Source organism: Pristiophorus japonicus, chromosome 8, assembly GCF_044704955.1.
Source record: "Pristiophorus japonicus isolate sPriJap1 chromosome 8, sPriJap1.hap1, whole genome shotgun sequence".
NCBI lineage: Eukaryota > Metazoa > Chordata > Chondrichthyes > Pristiophoridae > Pristiophorus > Pristiophorus japonicus.
In genome coordinates, this window is record NC_091984.1 from 50,006,203 (window position 1) to 50,025,971 (window position 19,769).

Genomic DNA, 19,769 nt, shown 5'->3' on the forward strand with positions numbered 1-19,769 from the left:
ATACTGCTTCTTTTAAATCCATTGGTTCCAAAATAATCACTCATTTCAGTGGTGTGAACCTGCTGGAGTGATATAAGGCAGGGCAATCCTGTTGCTTAATAACATTTATCTAAAAAAAAATGTTTTTTTTCCCCTTAAGTCATCTTCAGGTGGTTATGCTGCATTATTCCTTGTAAGATTGATGGAGACAGTTATTGAAGGGTCAGCTTCCTGCTGAAAATTTGTTTTGCAAACCATGGGACACAGGCAAATCATACAGAAATATGTCACTGCATCTCCTTTTTGTGTGGTGGTGTCATAATGGAAACTAGACCAGACTCATAGGATCATCATCTGAGACAGCAGAGAAAGAGGCCCTTTGACCCATTGTTCTCGTGCTGGATATTTGGTAGAGCTATCCAATTAATCTGTCTCCCCTGCTCTTTCCCCATACCCCTGAAATTGTTTACCCTCCAAGTATTTTACCAATTCTATTTTGAATGTTGCCATTGAATCTGCTTCCACCACCCTTTCAGGCAGTGCATTCCAGCCCAGAAGAACTCATACATACATTACAACTCGTTTGTAAAAAAAAAAATGTCCTCAGGTTGGCTCTGGTTCTTTTGCCAGTCACCCTAAATCTCTGTCCTCTGGTTACTGACCCTTCTGCCACTGGGAATAGTTTCTCCTTATTTGCTCTTACCAAAACCATTCATTATTTTGAACACCTCTATCAAAACTCCTCTTTACCTTCTCTGCTCTAAGGAGAACAACCCCACCTTCTCCAGTCTCTCCACATAACTGAAGTCCCTCTCCACTGGTGCCATTCTAGTAAATCTCTTCTGCACCCTCTCCAAAGCCTTGACCACCTCCCTAAAGTGCGGTGCCCAGAATACAGCAGCTGAGGCCTAACCAGTGTTTTATAAAGGTTTAGCATAACTGCCTTGCTTTTGCACTCTCCATCTATTAATAAAGTCGTGCCCTATATACTTTTTTAACGGCCTTCTCAACTTGTCCTGCCACCTTCAAAGATTTGTGTACGTACACCCCCAGGTAACTCGATTCCTGCACCCCGTTAAAATTGTACCATTTAGTTCATATTATGTCTCCTCATTTGTCCTATCAAAATCTATTCCTACCAGATTCTTCAGACTCTTCTCCTTAAACAAAACACACACCACAGTTTGATGAAGACTGGAGGCGAAATTGCCTCCATGGGGCGCTGAATGGGGGGGGGGGGGCAATGCAGTTTTCGCCCGGGGGAGGTGGGGCTCTACCGCCTTCCGGGAAATTACCTGAAGGATTGGGGGGCGCTATCCTGGCAGCGTTGCGCCTGCGGTTAGCGCCTCGGACCGACGCGCAACCGGCAATGACTTCATCGGTGTGCACGCTGACCCCTTACCGCCCCTTGGGGAGAAATTGCCCCGCGGGCGGGTGTCAACTCCAGCTTCGCAGGTTGCATAGCTGGCGGACATCTGCTCCCGGGGCGCTATTTAAAGAGGAGGCCTGCAGCGCCCTGGCCACCATCTTGGGTCGGCCCGGCCATGGCGTCCCCAGCGTGAACTGGGACGTCATCGTGAGGCCCGGTGCTCCCTTTTGGGTTCCGGGCTGTTGGCCTGGTCTTATGCTGCCCTGGTGATCCAGTGGTGGCCACCAAAGGGCAGTGCAGAGTGCGCAGCAGCCATCGCCTTTAATGGAAGTCAATGCTATGTGGATCATCTGTGTAGAGCTGGCCTCAGTGCCGTGCTGCCGCCTTGGGAGCACCCCTCAATGGAAGCGGAGCGCCGGAGACAGCGCTCTGCTGTCTTTGAGGGGCGTACAGCCCAGTTCTGCATTGGGAACAGGACTTCCAAGTCAGGCACAGAAAGCCCCGGAAGATTACTGCCCCCAATCGGGGCGAGGGGTAATTTCGCCACCTGTGTCTCTCCAACTTGGGCGTGATTCACAATTCCATAATATCAAGAGTGTGTGTGCGTGGATCCCTCAAATCATCAAGTGCAGTGACCTCTGCAGTCCAGTTCCCCTGTCAGCTATCACTCTACAAACAAATGTATTGTCCCAAACCATTTGAGATTTAAAAGGAGTTCTAATGACGTAAGTCTCCTCCAAAGTGGAGTGTTATAATTTGCTTTTGTCAGGTGTCCCATCAAAGTTAATCATAACATCTCGGGGTCATTGTCCAATTTAGGATATGCCAATATTGGGGATTGTCAGGACAAGCAGGTGGATCAGCAACATCCCACGTGAGGTACTCATATCAGATTGGCCAGAACAATGGAGACACCGAAGCTAACACATAGCAAGGTCATATTAACTATCTGGGAATGTCCAGGTCATCTGTTCCTTTGTAAGGTCAGGCAGGAAATATCGGGTTAAATTGATTAGCAGTTAAACCATCAAGGTGGCCATTATGTCAAGGTCTGGAGGTTTGGTGAGAAGGAACCTCACTTCCATTTACATTCTGGGCACCATGTGATATGACTCATTAAAAAGGGGAAGATCCTTTCAAATGCCTTCGAAGGTCTTTTTTCTATGTGACAGATGGGTAAAAGAGGGAAACGGGTGGCAGTCGGAAGTCCAACACCTACGGAAGCCAAGCTTGATCACCTTGGGTCTGGAGCAATCCAGGTTTGCTGAGTCTATTATATAACCATAATAGTTATTATAGTATTGGTGTTTGAGTAACAAACTTGCAATTGGACAATATGTTCGAGCCTGAACCAACAAGGAATCGTTTAATTGAGCTTAGAGATTTCCTTACATGGAGAAACTGACAGTGTAATGGGCTATAATTTGCTGTGGCAGGGCATGTCTGCCAATAGTTAGACTTGCCCTTGCACGTTTAGGTTTTCTAATTTTTTGTGGCGCAAATTGCTGAAAGTGCAAGCTGATAACGGTGCAGCGAGTGAAACTGGGCATCTGGGACCTGAGTGAACAGGGCAAGCAATCAGATTGAAAGATTGTGAAATTAACAGCGCAATAACTGAGTAGGAAGTGTACATTTAGAGTGGGTAAAGTCAATGCCAAATCAGGTACAGAAAGAGAAAGATTGGATTTGGAGAGAGAAAAAGGAGTCCGAAAGGAAAAATAAATATTTAAAAATAAAAGTTACATTTTTAAAATCTCCAACAACAATTAAAACCTGAAGGAATGAGACTCCACCTCACCACCAGAGGCGCTGTTTGGTAGTACATTATCACTTTGTTAAAGTAGTACTTATATTGGGCTCGATTTTCCCCAAAGCATATTTTTGGCGCACTTGAAGAATTACGCCCGATTTTTTTGGGGGGGCCTAAATATGCCAAAAAAAAATTCTAAGTTTCCCCCATTGGATTTGTTCATATTTTGGCGTGGCCTAACCCGACCTTTAGTTTTGGGGGTGGAGCCTTGATCTGCGCCAAAAAAATCAGGCTGCCATGGTAACCAGGGACACCATGAGAGCTGAAGAATACAGTCAGCTCCCTCCTCCCCCATTCTCCCGGTCCGGTCCCATTCTCGGTCTCAGTCTCGCTTGCTCGCTCTCGCTAATTGGTGTAGGTAGCTGGTTATGTCCCCTTTGGCTGAAAAAAAAACTGATCTAAAAAAAATCGTAACTAACTAACTCACTTACACTGGTGCAAATTGATTGGGGAAACTGTGGTTTTTCAACTTAGGCCAAAAAGAGCAGCCTGCTCAAAAAAACGGCGCAAATCACTGGGGAAAATTCAGCCCATTGAAATGAACACGACATAACGATCTGTGTCCAGTTTAGTTTGTATCTACTGCACAAGTACAGCAACTTACTGCTGTTCAATGCATTTCAATGGTGAGCCAGACCGTGAGATGCATTTTTCGCTAAGCTGATGGTGGAGCGGCACAATTGGGACAGCAACTTTTGGATATTTGAGTTTAACACGCATCTGCCCCTCGAAGTTGCTGTACCATTTGCGCATGCATAACATTGAGTGCCATTAGCCTCACCGTTATTTTGGCAGCAAATTATGGCTTAATAATTCTAACTGTGTATATCACATATAATATATACAGATGTTATTGTGAAATTTTAGAGTAATACTGTGGGCCACACAACATTGCAGCATGAATGCTGAGAAATGACTGGTTTGGACATGTTTGATAACACATTGAAGTCTATGTGTATGTTCATTTTCAGAAATGATTGATGTATCCTCATTCTGTGTTTGAAAAACAATAAAAGCTTTTTAAAAAGTTTCTCACGTTAGAGGATATAATTAATATTCAATTACAGTATTTTACTGAACATTGTTTAAACTAGATTGAAGACCCCCTTCTGAGATCCTTTATAATGTGTGATAGTCGTTCAATCTGTCAGGTTCTTCAGTGGTAATTGAAAAATCTCTACCATTGCGTCAGATGTGGTGGCAGTGGTCTTGGGTATTTTAGAAAGATATAGAGGCCGAGAAGGCTGTGGTTCAAGCAGTAGCAAACACAGTGATAGTATTGTAGGAATGAACTCTACCAGTGTTGTAATGGGGAAAATCATTGGGCTGCATGAAGGACTAGGCTCAGTTTCCTGATATAGCACGGGTAGTTATTCTTGTTGCATTAAGGTTGACAAGTTACAGGCACAAATTGCCACGTGGGGTTATGATGCAGTGACTATGACGGAGACCTGGCTTAAACATGGGCAGGAATGGGAACTAAACATTCCTGACTACAATGTATTCAGGTAGGATAGGGAAGGAAAAAAGATGGGTGGAGTGGGAATAGCAATATTGATCAAGGATAATATTGGGGCTGAATTTGCGGCCCCTACAGGCACATACGAAATGCGCATGCTCCCATAGGTGTCCTGCAAGATCCTGGTTTAGGCATGCACTGAAATCCGGAACTTGTGATCTGTCTAGAATCTTCTTGACCAATCGGACGAATCTGACAGAAATGGGCATTCGCTGGTGGAGAATTGGGCTATTTGCTCAAATTCTGCCCAGAGAATGCTCATGAAATTTCTACGTGTAAGACTTTTAAAAGGCAGAGAAATACATTTTTTTAAATAATTTAAACACTTAAAAACCTGTAAAATAAGCTAAGTTTATTTTTAGATCTTTTAAAATATGTAAATTATTTTTCAAAAAATTTAATTTTTGTTTTAAATTAAATTCCATTTTGATTTTTAAAAATGTAATTTAAAAAATATATTTTGGTGTCTTGGGGGGTATTCCCATTCATACTTACAGCGATTCCGTACACTCGGAACTCACCACGTATGAATGGGAATACCCCTACTTTGGTCGGGCCGGCCCACGTATCCTGGGGGCACTTGAGAAACGCCTGTGTTCCCAAGCTCCGTGGGCCTCTATGCAAGCCTAAGCGTGAGGCCCAGGTTTGCAAGTCACAGAAGCTCCCAGACCATCAGGTAAGTTCATGGATTTTTTTGAGGTCCAAGGCATTTGCCCACGGGAAGCCTCTGTCTGCAATTTCTGTGCCATTATATATCTACAGAGGGACAATGTTGTGGAGGGTTCAAAGACTGAATCTATTTGGTTAGAGTTAACGAACAGAAAATGAGCTGTTGCAAGGCAGATGTTTACTATAGACCCCCAAATAGTGAGCAGGAGATAGAAGAGCAAATTTCAGAGCAATGTAAAAATAATAGAGCAGTAATAGTAGGGGACTTCATTTACCCTAATATAGACGAGGGAAAAACAGAGTAAAGGGCAAGGAGGGTGGAGTGTGCACAGGAGAGTTTCCAATCAGTATGTTTCTAGCCTAATGAGGAAGGAAGTAGTGCTGCATTTAGCTCTGGGCTTTGAAGTACGGCAGGTGAGTGTGTTGCATTGGGAGAACATCTGGGTAATAGTGATCATAATGTAATTAGGTTTAAAGTAGTTATTGAAATGGAAAGATAATTCAATGGTGAAAATACCCAATTGGAAGATAGCCGATTTCAGAAGGGATTTAAAAGGGAAAAAGGAGATTTATGACACGGGTGCAGAATACAGTCGAAAACCAGGCACAGTATAGTGTGTTTTTTTTTCTTTATTCGTTCCTGGGATGTGGGCATCCTAGCATGGCCAGCATTTATTGCCCATCCATAATTGCCCTTGAGAAGGTGAGCCGTCGCCATGAACCGTGGCAATCCTTGTGTGAAGGTATTCCCACAATGCTGCTAGGGAGGGAGTTCCAGTATTTTGACTCGGTGACGATGAAGGAATGTCAATATATTGCCAAGTCAGGATGTTGTGTGACTTGGAGGGGAACTTGCAGGTGATGGTATTCCCATGCGCCTGCTGCCCTTGTCCTTCTAGGTGGTAGAGGTTGCGGGTTTGGGAGGTGCTGCCGAAGAAGCCTTAGTGAGTTGCTGCAGTGCATCTTGTACACACCGGAGCCACAGTATGCCAGTGGTGGCGGAAGTGAATGATTAAGGTGGTGGATGGGATGCCAATCATGTGGGCTGTTTTATCCTGGATGGTGTTGAGCTTCTTGTGTGTTGTTGGAGCTGCACTCATCCAGGCCAGTGGAGAGTATTCCATCACACTCCTGACTTGTGCCTTGTAGATGTTGGAAAGTCTTTGTCTCACCTCTTATCTCCCCAATCACCGCAGAATACCCAGCCTTGACGTGCTCTGCAATACCACAGTATTTATGTGGCTGGTCCAGTTAAGTTTCTGGTCAATGGTGACCCCCAGGATGTTGATGGTGGGGGATTCGGCGATGGTAATGCCGTTGAATGTCATGGGGTGGTGGTTAGACGCTGGCTTGTTGGAAATAGTCATTGCCTGGCACTTTTGTGGCGCGAATTTTACTTGCTACTTATCAGCCCCAACCTGAATGTCGTCCAGGTCTTGCTGCATTCGGGCATGGGCTGCTTCATTATCTGAGTTGCGAATGGAACTGAATACTATGCAATCATCAGTGAACATCCCCACTTCTGATATGATGGAGGGAAGGTCATTGATGAAACAGCTGCAGATGGTTGGGCCAAGGACACTGCCCTGAGGAACTCCTGCAGTGATGTCCTGGGGCTGAGATGATTGACCTCCAATAACTACAACCATCTTCCTTTTTGTGCTAGGTTTGACTCCAGCCAATGGAGCGTTTTTCCCCTGATTCCCATTGACTTCAGTTTTACTAAGGATCCTTGATGCTACACTCTCTCTCTCATCTCACCTCTGGAATTAAGTTCTTTGTCCATGTTTGGACCAAGGCTGTAATGAGGTCTCGAACCAAGTGGTCCTGCAGAACCCAAACTGAGCATCGGTGGGCAGGTTATTGGTGAATAAGTGCAGTTTGATAGAGCTGTCGACGACATCTTTCATCACTTTGATGATGATTGAGAGTAGACTGATGGGGGCGGTAATTGGGCGGATTGGACTTTTGTGGACACGACAATCTGGGCCGTTTTCCATAATGTCGGGTAGATGCCAGCGTTGTAGCTATACTGGAACAGCTTGGCTAGAGCCATGGTTAGTTCTGGAGTACAAGTCTTCAGCAGGATAGTCGGGATGTTGTCAGGGCCCATAGCCTTTGCTGTATCCAGTGCACTCTGCTGTTTCTTGATATCATGTGCAGAGAATCGCATTGGCTGAAGACTGACTTCTGTGAAGGTGGGGACCTTGGGGGGGGGGAGGCCGATACAGATCAGCTACTTAACATTTCTACTAAAGATGGTTGCAACTGCTTCAGCCTTGTCGTTTGCACTCGCATGCTGGGCTCCGTCGTCATTGAGGATGGGGATATTCATGGCGCCTCCTCTTCCCGTTAGTTGTTTAATTGTCCACCACCATTCACAACTGGATGTGGCAGGACTGCAGAGCTTTGATCTGATCTGTTGATTATGTGATCGCTTAGCTCTGTCCATAGCATGCTGCTTCCGCTGTTTAGCATACATGTAGTCCTGTACTGCAGATTCCCCAGGTAGACACCTCATTTTTAGGTACACCTGGTGCTGCTCCTGGAATGCTCTGCTGCACTCCTCATTGAACCAGGGTTGGTCCCCTGGCTTGATGGTAATGGTAGAGTGAGGGATATGCCAGTTCATGAGGTTACAGATTGTTGTGGAATACAATTCTGCTGCTGCTGATGGCCCACAGCACCTCGTAGATGCCCAGCTTTGAGCTGCTAGATCTGTTCTGAATCTTTCCCATTTAGCACTGAGGTAGTCCACACAACACGATGAAGGGTGTCCTCATTGTGAAGATGAGATTTCATCTCCACAAAGACTGAGTGGTCACTGCTACCAATACTGTCATGGACTGATGGATCTGCGATAGGTAGATTGATGAGAACGAAGTCAAGTAGGTTATTCCCTCATGTTGGTTCTCTAACCGCTTGTCATAGGCCCAGTCTGGCAGCTATGTCCTTCAGGACTCAGCCAGCTTGGTTAGTAGTGGTGCTACCGAGCCACTCTTGGTGATGGACATTGAAGTCCCCCACCCAGAGTACATTCTGTGCCCTTGCTACTCTCAGTGCTTCTTCCAAGTGGTGTTCAACATAGAGGAGTACTGATTCATCAGCTGAGGGAGGGCAGATAGTGGTAATTAGCAGGAGATTTCCTTGCCCATGCTTGACCTGAAGCCTTGAGACATCATGGGGTCCAGACTCAATGTTGAGGACTCCCAGGGCCACTCTCTCCCTCCATTGTATACCACTGTGCCACCACCTCTTGTGGGTCTGTCCTGCTGGTGGGACAGGACACACCCAGGGATGGTGATGGAGGAGTCTGGGACATTGGTTGAAAGGTATAATTCTGTGAGTATGACTGTGTCCGGCTGTTTTGTGATTAGTCTGTAGGACAGCTCTCCCAATTTTGGCACAAGTCCCCAGATGTTCGTGAGGAGTGTTTTGCAGAATTGATTGGGTCGGTTGTGCTGTTGTCGTGTCCGAAGCTGATGCCGAGGTCGATGCAGGGTGGTCCGTCTGGTTTTATTCTTCTTTGTCTTGTTTTTCATTAGTGGTTGTGTACAACTGAGTGGCTTTTGGCCATGCCATTTCAGATGGTAGTTAAGAGTCAACCAAATTGCTCTGGTCTGGAGTCGTCAGACCAAGCAAGGACATTAGTGAACCAGATGTCGTGGGATTTGAACTTGTATCTCTGAATTATTAGTCCAGGCCTCTGGATTACTAGTCCAGTAACATAACCACTATGCAACTGTTCCCATGCAGGGGAAATTGAAGAAGGCTATAAGAAGGCAAAGAGAATGTGAGAAAAGATTAGCAAGTAACAAAAGGAACCCAAAAATCTTTTATAAACATATAAAAAGTAAAAGGATAGTTAAAGGAATGGTGGGGCCGAGTAGGGACAAAAATAGGAAATCTTTTGGAGGCAGAGGGCATGACTGAGGTACTGAATGAGTACTTTGCATCTGTCTTCACAAAAGAAGAGGATGAAGTTAATGTTCGAGTAGGGGATATTGGATCGTATAAAAATAGATACAAAAGAGGTGCAACATTTGTTAACTTTGAGTGATGCCAACCTATCACCTAGACCAGATGGGATGCCCCCTAGGTTGTTGAGGGAAGCCAGTGTGGAGTTAGCAGAAGCTCTGTTCACAATCTTTCAATCTTCCTTTAGATATGGGAGTGGTGCCAGAGGCCTGGAGGATTGCAAATATTTACACCACTGTCCAACAGAGGGATGAGGAATAAACTTGGTAACTACAGGCCAATCATTCTAACATCAGTGGTGGGAAAAATACTGAAGACAATTGTCCAGGACAAAATTAAATTTCTACTTGGAGAAGCATGGGTTAATAAGGGACAACCTGCATGGATTTGTTAAAGGCAAATCATGTCTTACTAACCTGATTGAGTTCTTTGAAGGAACAGACAGGGTTGAATTAAGGTAGTGCAGTAGATGTGTGTGTATATATGGACTTTCCACTGATGGATCCACCACAGACCCAATACAAATGCAGACTGAGGTCAAGCAAGGCTGTGTCATTGCACCAACGCTCTTCTCAATCTTCCTCTCTGCAATGCTTCATCTCACCCTTAATAAGCTCCCCGCTGGAGTGGAATTAATCTTCTGGACAAGCGAGAAATTGTTCAACCTCCGACATCTCCAGTCCAGATCCAAGGTTGCTCCAACCTCTGTCATTGAATTACAATATGCAGATGACACTTGTATTTGTGCACACTCGGAGTCCGAACTCCAAACCATCGTTGACACCTTAACTGGAGCGTACGAGAGTCTGGGCCTCACATTAAACATCAGTAAAAGAAAGGTCCTCTACCAACCTGCCCCTGCCACACAGTACTGCTCCTCCGTTATCAAGATCCAAGATGAGACCTTGGACAATGTGGACCACTTCCCATACCTTGGGAGCCTACTATCAGCAAGGGTAGACATAGATGACTAAGTCCAATACTGCCTTCAGTGTGCCAGTGCAGTCTTTGGCCGCATGAGGAAAAGAGAGTGTTCAAAGACCAAGATCTCAAACCAGGCACCAAGCTTATGGTCTACAGAGCAGTAGTGATGCCACCCTCCTATATGCTTCAGAGACATGGACTATGTACAGTAGGCACCTCAAAGCACTGGAGAAGTACCAGCATTGCTGCCTCCGCAAATTCCTGAAAATTCATTGGCAGGATAGTCTCTCAGGCCAACATTCCCAATATCGAGGCATTGACCACGCTCGACCAGCTAAGGTGGGCGGGCCACATTGTCCGCATGCCTGATGCCAGACTCCTGAAACAAGCACTCTACTCCGAGCTGCGTCACACAGGGGGGCAGAGAAAACATTTCAAGGAATACCCTCAATGTCTCCTTGGAAAAAATGCAACATCCCCACCGGCTCTTGGGAATCCTTAGCCCAAGACCGCTCAAAGTGGAGGAGGAGCATCCGAGAAGGCACCGAACACTTCGAATCTCTTCGCCAGGAGGACGCGGAAGCCAAGCACAAAAAGCGGAAAGAGTGTATTACAAATCAAGCACCTCACCCACCTGCCCCTCCAACCAGCATCTGCCCCACCTGACACAGACTGTAGATCCTGCATTGGTCTCATCAGTCACCTTAGAACTCGGTGTGGAAGCAAGTCATCCTCGACTCCGGGGGACGGCCTAAGAAGAGAAGACATGGACTGTCATTTGATAAAGTATCACATAACTTATTACATAACTTATTTGTAAAATAGAAGCACCTGATAAAGGAGCAATGGTAACTTTGGTACATAATTGGCTAAGGAACAGAAGGCAGAGAATAGTGGTGAACCGTTGTTTTTCTGACTGGAGAGAAGTATGCAGTGGGGTTCCCCAAGAGTTGGTATGGGGACCATTGCTTTTAATGTTATATATAAATGGCTTGGGTATAGGAAGTACAATTTTGAAGTTTGCGGCTAGTACAAAACTTAGAATGATATAGTGAGTAGGATCGTAGCAGACTTCAGGAGGATATAGAAAAAATGGTGAAATGGGTAGACACATGGTAGATGCAGATAAGTGCAAAGTGATGCACTTTGGGAGAAACTTCATGGAGAGGCAGTAAAATCTAAATGGTACTATTTTGAGGGTGGTGCAGGAGCAGAGGGACTTGGGAGGGCATAGTCACAAATCCTTGAAGGTTGCAGGGCAAGTTGAGAAGTCAGTTAAGAAAGCATATGGGTTACTTGGCTTTGTAAATAAAGACATTGAATACAAAAACAGTTAAGTTGTTCTAAATCTTTATAAATCACAGGTTAGGCCTCAGCTGGAGTATTGTGTATATTTCTGGGCACCAAACTTTCGGAAGACCTTGAGAGAGTACAAAGGAGGTTTACCAGGATGATACCAGGGATGAGTGACGTCAGTTACGCAGAGACCTAATAGAGGTATTCAAAATTATGAGGGGTTATGATAGAGCAAATAGGGAGAAACTGTTTCCTCTGGCAAGTGGGCAGGTAACCAGAGGACACACATTTAAAATAATTGGTAAAAGAATTAAAGGGGAAATTAGAAGTTTTTTCACAGGGTTATTATGTTCTGGAATGCGCTACTTGAAACTGGTGGAATCAGATTGCATAGGAACTTTCAAAAAGCAATTGGACATGTATTTGAAGAGAACTAATTTGTAGGGCTATAGGAAAAAGCTGGGGTGTGGGACTAAATTTGACAGCTCTTTCAAAGAGCTGGCACAGACATGACTGGTTGAATGGCCCCTTCTGTGCCGTAAGATTCTTTGATATTATGATTCTACCCTATCGAAATCAATTTATAATTTTAAACACCTTGATTAGATCACCTCAACTGTCTAAACTCAAGGGAATACAAGCCTAATTTATGCAACATGTCCCCATAATTTAGCCCTTTGAGTCCTGGTATTCTGGTTAATCTGCACTCTATCCCTTCCAAGGCCAATATATCTTGAGGTTCACTCTCCAAAGCTGAATGCTGAACTCCAGATAAGGTTTGACCAAGGCTCTGTATTACTGAAGCATCACGTCCTCAGTTTTGTGTTCCAATGCCCTAGAGATAAAGGCCAACATTCCATTAATCTTTTTTGATTATTTTTTGTACCTGTGTATTCGCTTTTCGTGATCTGTGCACATGGACACCGAAATCCCTTTGCATCTCCACAGCTCCTAGTCTCTCACTATCAAGCAATTATTCCGATTTGTCTTTCTCAGATCCAAAGTAGATGATCTCACTCTTCCCCACATGAAACTCTACCTACCAAAGTTTTGCACACAAAATGTAGTCTGTCTATATCCCTTTTGTAATTTCTTACTCTCATTTACACAACTTATTGTGCCACCTAATTTAGTGTCATCTGCAAACTTGAATATACAGCTCTCTCTTTATCCGAATCATTGATACTCGGTGAAAAGGTGAGACCCGAGTACACCACTTGTGCTATCCTGCCAATCAGAGAAAGTTCCCTTTATCCCTCTTCTCTGTCTGTCTGTCTTCCAACCAGTTACCAATGTATATTACAAGGTTACCTCCAATTCCATGCATTTTCATTTTTGCTAATAATTCCTTGTGCAAAACCTTATCAAGTGCCTTGTGGAAGTCCATATAGACAACCTCGCTAGACACGCCCCTATCCACCATGCTAGTGGTCTCAAAAAAATTCAACTAGATTTATTAGAAATGAATTACCCATCATCAATCCATGCTGACTCTTTTTGGTAGCTCATACTTGTCCATGTACTTTGTCACTGTGTCTGATGATTAATTCTTCGAAGGGGTGCAACAAAGGCTCACTAGATTGATTCCTGCGATAAGTGGGTTGCCTTATGAGAGGAGATTGAGTAGAATGGGCCCAACCCTTACCCTTTCACCTTAACTCCATGTCAAGGAACTGTCTGGGGTTCATCGCCCAGTGTATGTCCAAGAGTGAATGACACACAAATTTGGCTCGCCGAACTGCCTTGCATCAACCAGTTTGGATTATTAGCATTTACAAGATGGACCTCCCACCAGGATCCACACAAGCTGCTGAGTGAAGGAAAGAACCCTTTCTTGTCAGTTATCAAAGAAGTCAAACAACAAAGTCAAGAACTGATAATTCTTTATGAATTTTAAAATCTGAGTTAGCAGCACTTAAACAGTGAGCATACAAATAATTAGCTGAAATAAATTACAGAAACAGTTAATTATGTCACAGTAATTCAGCAATAACTGCTTGCTGATTATGAATTTACAGTTGAGATCAGTGTCTGAGACTGATCTAAATTGGTGAGATTAATTTAAGATTAAAGTCCTTGGATAGCTGACAAATTAATAGCGTTAGCGAGACCATCAATTTAATCCATTAAACTCTATACTTGTAGTTAGCAATATTTCCAGATGTTATACAGCGCTGTCCTTATGAGTTGGCATGGATAAGCTGTTTGCATCTGGGAGAATAGTGTTAGCCTTCTGAGGCATCAGAGTGATGAACCTCCCTCTGTAGAGGTGCTACCCATTTCTTCGATCCTCTGCTCCTGGGTAAATTCACCTTCTGTGCGAGTCGCTGAATTTGGAATAGCTAGCTTAAATCTCACTTCGGAAACTTGTACATCTATGAGAGACACACTTGTATCTGACTGGTATAGCCATACAATCTTAACTTCGATAACCTCATTCTCTGTTGGAGATGCAATTTTCAATTTTACAGAGACACCCTTCTACATGTACTAGACAAAGAACTGACACACCTTCTACTGCCAACGACTATTACAAGAAGTAGAATGAAACTAAGGATGGAGGAGTGAAAATAAAATACATCTTGGTGTCAAAAGCACCATCATATATATCTTTAATTTCCAAAGAAACCTCCTCAATTCTATTGACCAATCTGAGTAACACCAGAAGAACTAACCTAACATTTGTTAGTTACCTCATCCAGCCCTGCTGGCACCCCTAATAACCTTCAAACCTATGCAACATTGGTACCCAGACATGTCAGGCTGCTGATTTGCTCTTTAGCTTCTCTGGCCTTTGTTAACGAAAAGAGTTCACACAGATCTGGATAAGGCAGGACATCTTTATGTCTGCCTTAACAAGCCATCTGAAAGCTTGTGGTTTTGATGGCTTGTTTACTATCAGGTAAGGAATGTTTTGATGATGTAACTCTGTGCATTAATTGTCATTAGCTCTTTCCTTTTCAAGCATTCAGTCTGTCTATTAACTCCATTCTGAAGAGGCATTTTTGAGGCAATTCTTGGGGCATTTTTCATACAATTCCCAGCATTTTCAGTGTCAGTTCTAAATGTAACGTTTATTTATATGCTTAAATTTAAAAATAGTGTCTCAATTTCCAGACATCTGGTTGGTCCACGGGAACCCATGTGACAAAATTCCTTGTGATTGGTCCATGCTAATTATGTTGGGGGTGGGGGGCAGTGAATGGCCTACTCCTGTTCTTATCTGCCCAAACATGTAGCTGGCTGAAGCTATTTTTCAACAGGATTTATCCTATCTGACATCACATTAAATACAGGAATTCCTTTAGTTGCCACACAATTCTCTGGCAGTTAGAGGACAAGGACAGAGAAGGTATGTGAGAAACATAGAGAGAGAATGGGAGACACAGAGTAGACAGTGGAGCAAATGGAGAGATTCTTGTGTTTTATTTTATGTGATGTCAGATAGTTAGGGTAAATCCAATTTTAAAAATGGCTTCACATATTATAAAAAGAGGGAGATTGTGAGAAATCACTGCAGAAAGAAAAATAAATTGTGAGCGGGGTAGACAGAGGGAGGAAAGAAACAGAGAAAAATGAAAAGAATGAAGATTGACAGACGAGCAGAAAGAGTTACTGTAAAAGAAGCATTTTTAAAATTTCAGCATAGTTGTAATAGAGCTCCCCCTAGTGGACTACATTGATGATACAACTACTGATGTAAATAATAAAGGATCATGTGGCAAGGTCACATGATAGCTTTCTGAGTTAAGAGCCATTGTGTGTGTGTGTGCGCGCTTGTTGGTGATGTCGCAAGAATATATCATATTGACGATGAGGATAGGATTTCTGGATTCCTTAGCTGAAATTTTTGTTGGTGGATGTTTCTGCCAAACAAGGGAGAGACTTTGAGAGGTCCTTTATTTTGCAGAACAGCTAAAAATGCAAGATAAATTACAAGCACACTTGGCTAAACTGTTGACATTGCTGGAGTCCAGATGGCTGTGCCTATGGGAATAATAGGGCACTTAGGTGAGTTCCATCACAACCAAGAGATTTTTGGAGCATATGTGGAATGGCTAGAAATGTTTTTCACCACGAATAATATAGTCGAAGTCCCCGATGATAAACCATAACTGGGTGGTTGTAGAAAGAAAACTGGCTATTTTCTTGACTGAAGCAGGTATATGAAACCCTGAAAAAATGTGCTTGTTAACATCAAGCCAAAGGACAGGTCACTGACAGAGATTCTAATCAAGTTAGAACAGTACTACAGTCCTGAGCCCCTGGAAATTGCTAAAAGTTATCATTTTGGAACACATGATCAATTAATTGACGAGGGTATCAGTGAGTACATTGTAGCTTTAAGAAAGCTATCCATTCACTGTCATTTCAGAAACTTTCAGGACCAAGCATTACATGACCGCTTTGTTTGTGGGATGAAAAATGAAGCAATCAGAAGAAAATTGTTGACAACCCCAACTTGACTTTGATTTAGTTTGTCAGAAAGCTATGTCGATGGATATGGCTGACCAATACTGCCGAGAATTTTGTGCTATTTCCAGTCATCAGATAACTGAGGTGAATCACCTGAAGGTTAAAAGTAAGAGGCAGTTAGGCCCCAAGGCCTCAGCAGCTGGCCAAGGTAACAGTACATTGAAGTCATGCTATCGGTGTCTGAGACAACACATTGCTCAAAGCTGTCCATATGTGAAGGCAGAGTGTTTCGTCTGCAAGAAAACTGGGCATCTTGTAAAGGCATGTCGACCTGAAGAGTAAACCAATGTTCAATGCTAGAAATAGAAATCGGCAGACACTACAATCGCATTGAAGAGAAGCAACAGGATGAAGAGGGTCTGGAGATGCACATCATCAGGAACATGAGGGTACACAACAGCGTTTCGCAGAGTATCGTCATCCAAGTAGACATTGCATGAACCAGGATACCCATGGAAAACGACACCCGTGCATCCCTGAATGTAGTACCGAAATCGCTATATCTCGACAAGTTGAATTGAAATCGAAGATAGAGCTGCGAGGCTACTTACAAGAGTAAATCCCTATTGTAGGACGTATCACCATACCGGTGAAATACAAGGATCCGTTTCAGAGCTTGTCTCCCATAGTAGTGGCAGGAGACACACCTGCCTTGATGGGTAGAAATTGGTTGGAATCACTGAAGCTGGATTGGAATGAGATTTTTCATGTGGAAACGAGATTTGCATCGAAAGATGATGTCATCGAGCAATATCCAAAGGTGTTCCGCAAAACAGGCAGTCCAATCCAAGACTTCAAGGCGAGTGGCAGAGTGCAGAAGGATGCTAGACCAGTTTACTGCAAGCCACGTCCCGTACTATACGCACTCGAGGGGAAAGTTGAGCAAGAACTTAAAAGACTAGAAACTGAACATTATCTAAGGTAGAAGAAGTGTTCTATTTTTCATACATTGATGAGCTGCCAGTCACAGCTGAAGAGATTGGTAGAGCAAACAAACGTGACCCAGTTATGCCAGAGGTGTATGATTACACAGCAAATGGCTGGCCAAACTAGGTATCAAAGGAAGATATTCATCCATATTTCGTTCGTAGAAATGGATTCTCCGAGGATAAAGATTGTATCATGTGGAGTGCAAGAGTGGTTATTTCAAATAGTTTTGAGTCCAAATTGTTCGGAGATCTTCATGACCAGCACCTGGGAAAATGCTTGATCAAGAGTTTTGCACGGTTACTTATGGTGTCCAGGTTTAGATAAAGATGTAGAGTATATCATTAGTCAGTGTACAACATGTCAATCAGTAAACAAGAAACCACCATCAGTACCATTACATCCATGGAAATGGCCTCCCAGGGTTTGGCAAAGGTTACATATAGATTTTGCTAAGCTGTGATTGATAGTTATTCGAAGTGGGTAGAGGTGTTTCTGATGCAGAAAATAACAAGTAAAACACTAGACAATTTGCGAAGATTGTTTTTCTCATTATGGCCTCCCAGAAGAAATTGTGTCTGATAATGGACCGCAATTTTGTTAGAAGAATTTTCATAGTTCACGAGCAGAAACGGTGTGAAACATACCAAGGTTCCACCGTATCACCCTGCTTCAAATGATGCAGCAGAGCGCACAGTACAAATTATAAAATGTGCTCTCATCAAGTAAATGTTGGATCCAAATCCAAAGAAATGGCAGGTATCGTTGGACCACAAACTGACACATTTTCTAATTACTTATCGCAATAATCCTCACAATTACTGGTGGAACACCAATAGAGTTATTTCTCAAACGACAGCCACAAGCCAAGTTCTCGTTGCTAAAGCCAAACTTGGCACAATCCAAACAGAAAGAGAATCATGATAGAGATCGAGTAAGAGAGGGAATTGTGAAATTGAACCAGAAGGTTAGAGTGAAGAACCATCACCATAAATGGTTAAAGTGGTTACCATGAAGAGTAGTGAAGATATATGGCCCTCGCAATTATTTGGTCAAGATGTTTGATCATGGAACAGTCAGGTTTGTTCCATAATCGAATCATTCCAACTTTCAACTTCTTGCAAGAAGTTGGAATGATTCGATTTATTTCTGATGAGTCAGATAGTCTTGTTACGAGTAGGTACAAGACTTATGAGGAAAGGTTGAGTAGGTTGGGCCTCTACTCATTGGAATTCAGAAGAATGAGGGGGGATTTTATCGAAACGTATAAGATTATGAGGGGGCTTGACAAGGTGGATGCAGAGAGGATGTTTCCACTGATGGGGGAGACTAGAACTAGAGGGCATGATCTTAGAATAAGGGGCCACCCATTTAAAACTCCGATGAGGAGAAATTTCTTCTGAGGATTGTAAATCTGTGGAATTTGCTGCCTCTGAGCTGTGAAGCTGGGACATTGAATAAATTTAAGACAGAAATAGACAGTTTCTTAAATGATAAGGGGTTATGGGGAGCGGGTGGGGAGGTGGAGCTGAGTCCATGATCAGATCAGCCATGATCTTCTTGAATGGCGGAGCAGGCTCGAGGGGCAGTATGGCCTATTCCTGTTTCTATTTCTTATTAAGTTCTTAGAGTGTCAGTAGAAAATCTTACATCAGATGTACTAGAAACAAGTCCAAGATAAGGTCAGAATTTAAGTCCGAGTCATGCAGACAGATAGTCTGAAGTTGTAGGAGAGTTCAAGGGTTGCCCTTGGAGGAAAACTCTTCTCTGGATCAGCCGAGAATGAGTAAGTCTTACCACAAGGTTGGAAAGTTCTGTTCAAGAGAGAAGGTGACCTCTTTGAAAGTTTGATTTGCAAATATGGAAAAATAAGTCCATATCTTTTGTGTATAACCATGCAAGTTATGTATTACGATTATTTTGTTATGATTACTTCTTCCTCATTAAGGAGGGAGAGGTAGAATAGAGCTCCCCCAGTAGAATACTGCTCCACCTAGTGGCCTACTATGGTAATGCAACTATTGATGTAAATAATAAAGGATCATGTGGCAAGGTCACATGGTGACAGGTTTCTGAGTTAAGAGCCATCTTCTGTGTGTGCTTGTTAGTGATGTCGTAAGAATATATCACAATAGTCATGGAAAATAAAACTATTACAGTAGAAAACCATAATAGAGCCACTTTTCACATCTTAGTAATATTGTAATATGGGATGGTGCTTCACACAGCATATTGCTCATGGTACTTTCTCGAATTATTAAAGGCCGACTTTGGTGAACATAGTTGTTTTGACTTGCAGGCTTGTTTCTGATTTCCATGTGGCTTATCACTTCTACCCTTCACCTCCACCTCTCATTCTCATTCTGACATTTCTATCTTTTGGGCTCTTGCACTGTTCCAACCAATCTCAATGCAAACTTGAGTACTACTTTTTACGTTGGGATATTCTGCTTTACACACAGATTTGAGGCCTTCATTGTCGCCCACATAATGTCCCATTAATATTCCACTTGGTCTATCTTCGATTTTCGAATAATGTAACTCACTATCTTTCTAATGCATTTTCACAGTTTGACTCTGACCGTATCATTTCATACTTTTCACCTATTTCCAGCTTTTGACAAAAATCCATACACAAGCTATTAATTCTGCTAGATGTTTCTTTCCGCTAATATGCAGTATATTTGACTTTTACCAATTTCCTTCCCTCCCCTCACGCTTTTGTTCTTGTCAAGGAGCTCGACTGCTTTCCTTCCTTCAGTTCTGAGCAAGGATTTCTATTTGTAATATATATCATCCTGTCTTTTCTCCTTTCAGATGTC

The 19,769-nt window shown here is 43.1% G+C and overlaps 1 protein-coding gene across 3 annotated transcripts in view; it reads left to right on the plus strand.

Moving 5' to 3' along the window:
• Positions 1-19,769, plus strand: part of b4galt2 (UDP-Gal:betaGlcNAc beta 1,4- galactosyltransferase, polypeptide 2) — a 628,374-nt gene that overhangs the window by 18,119 nt on the left and 590,486 nt on the right. The window lies entirely within an intron of this gene.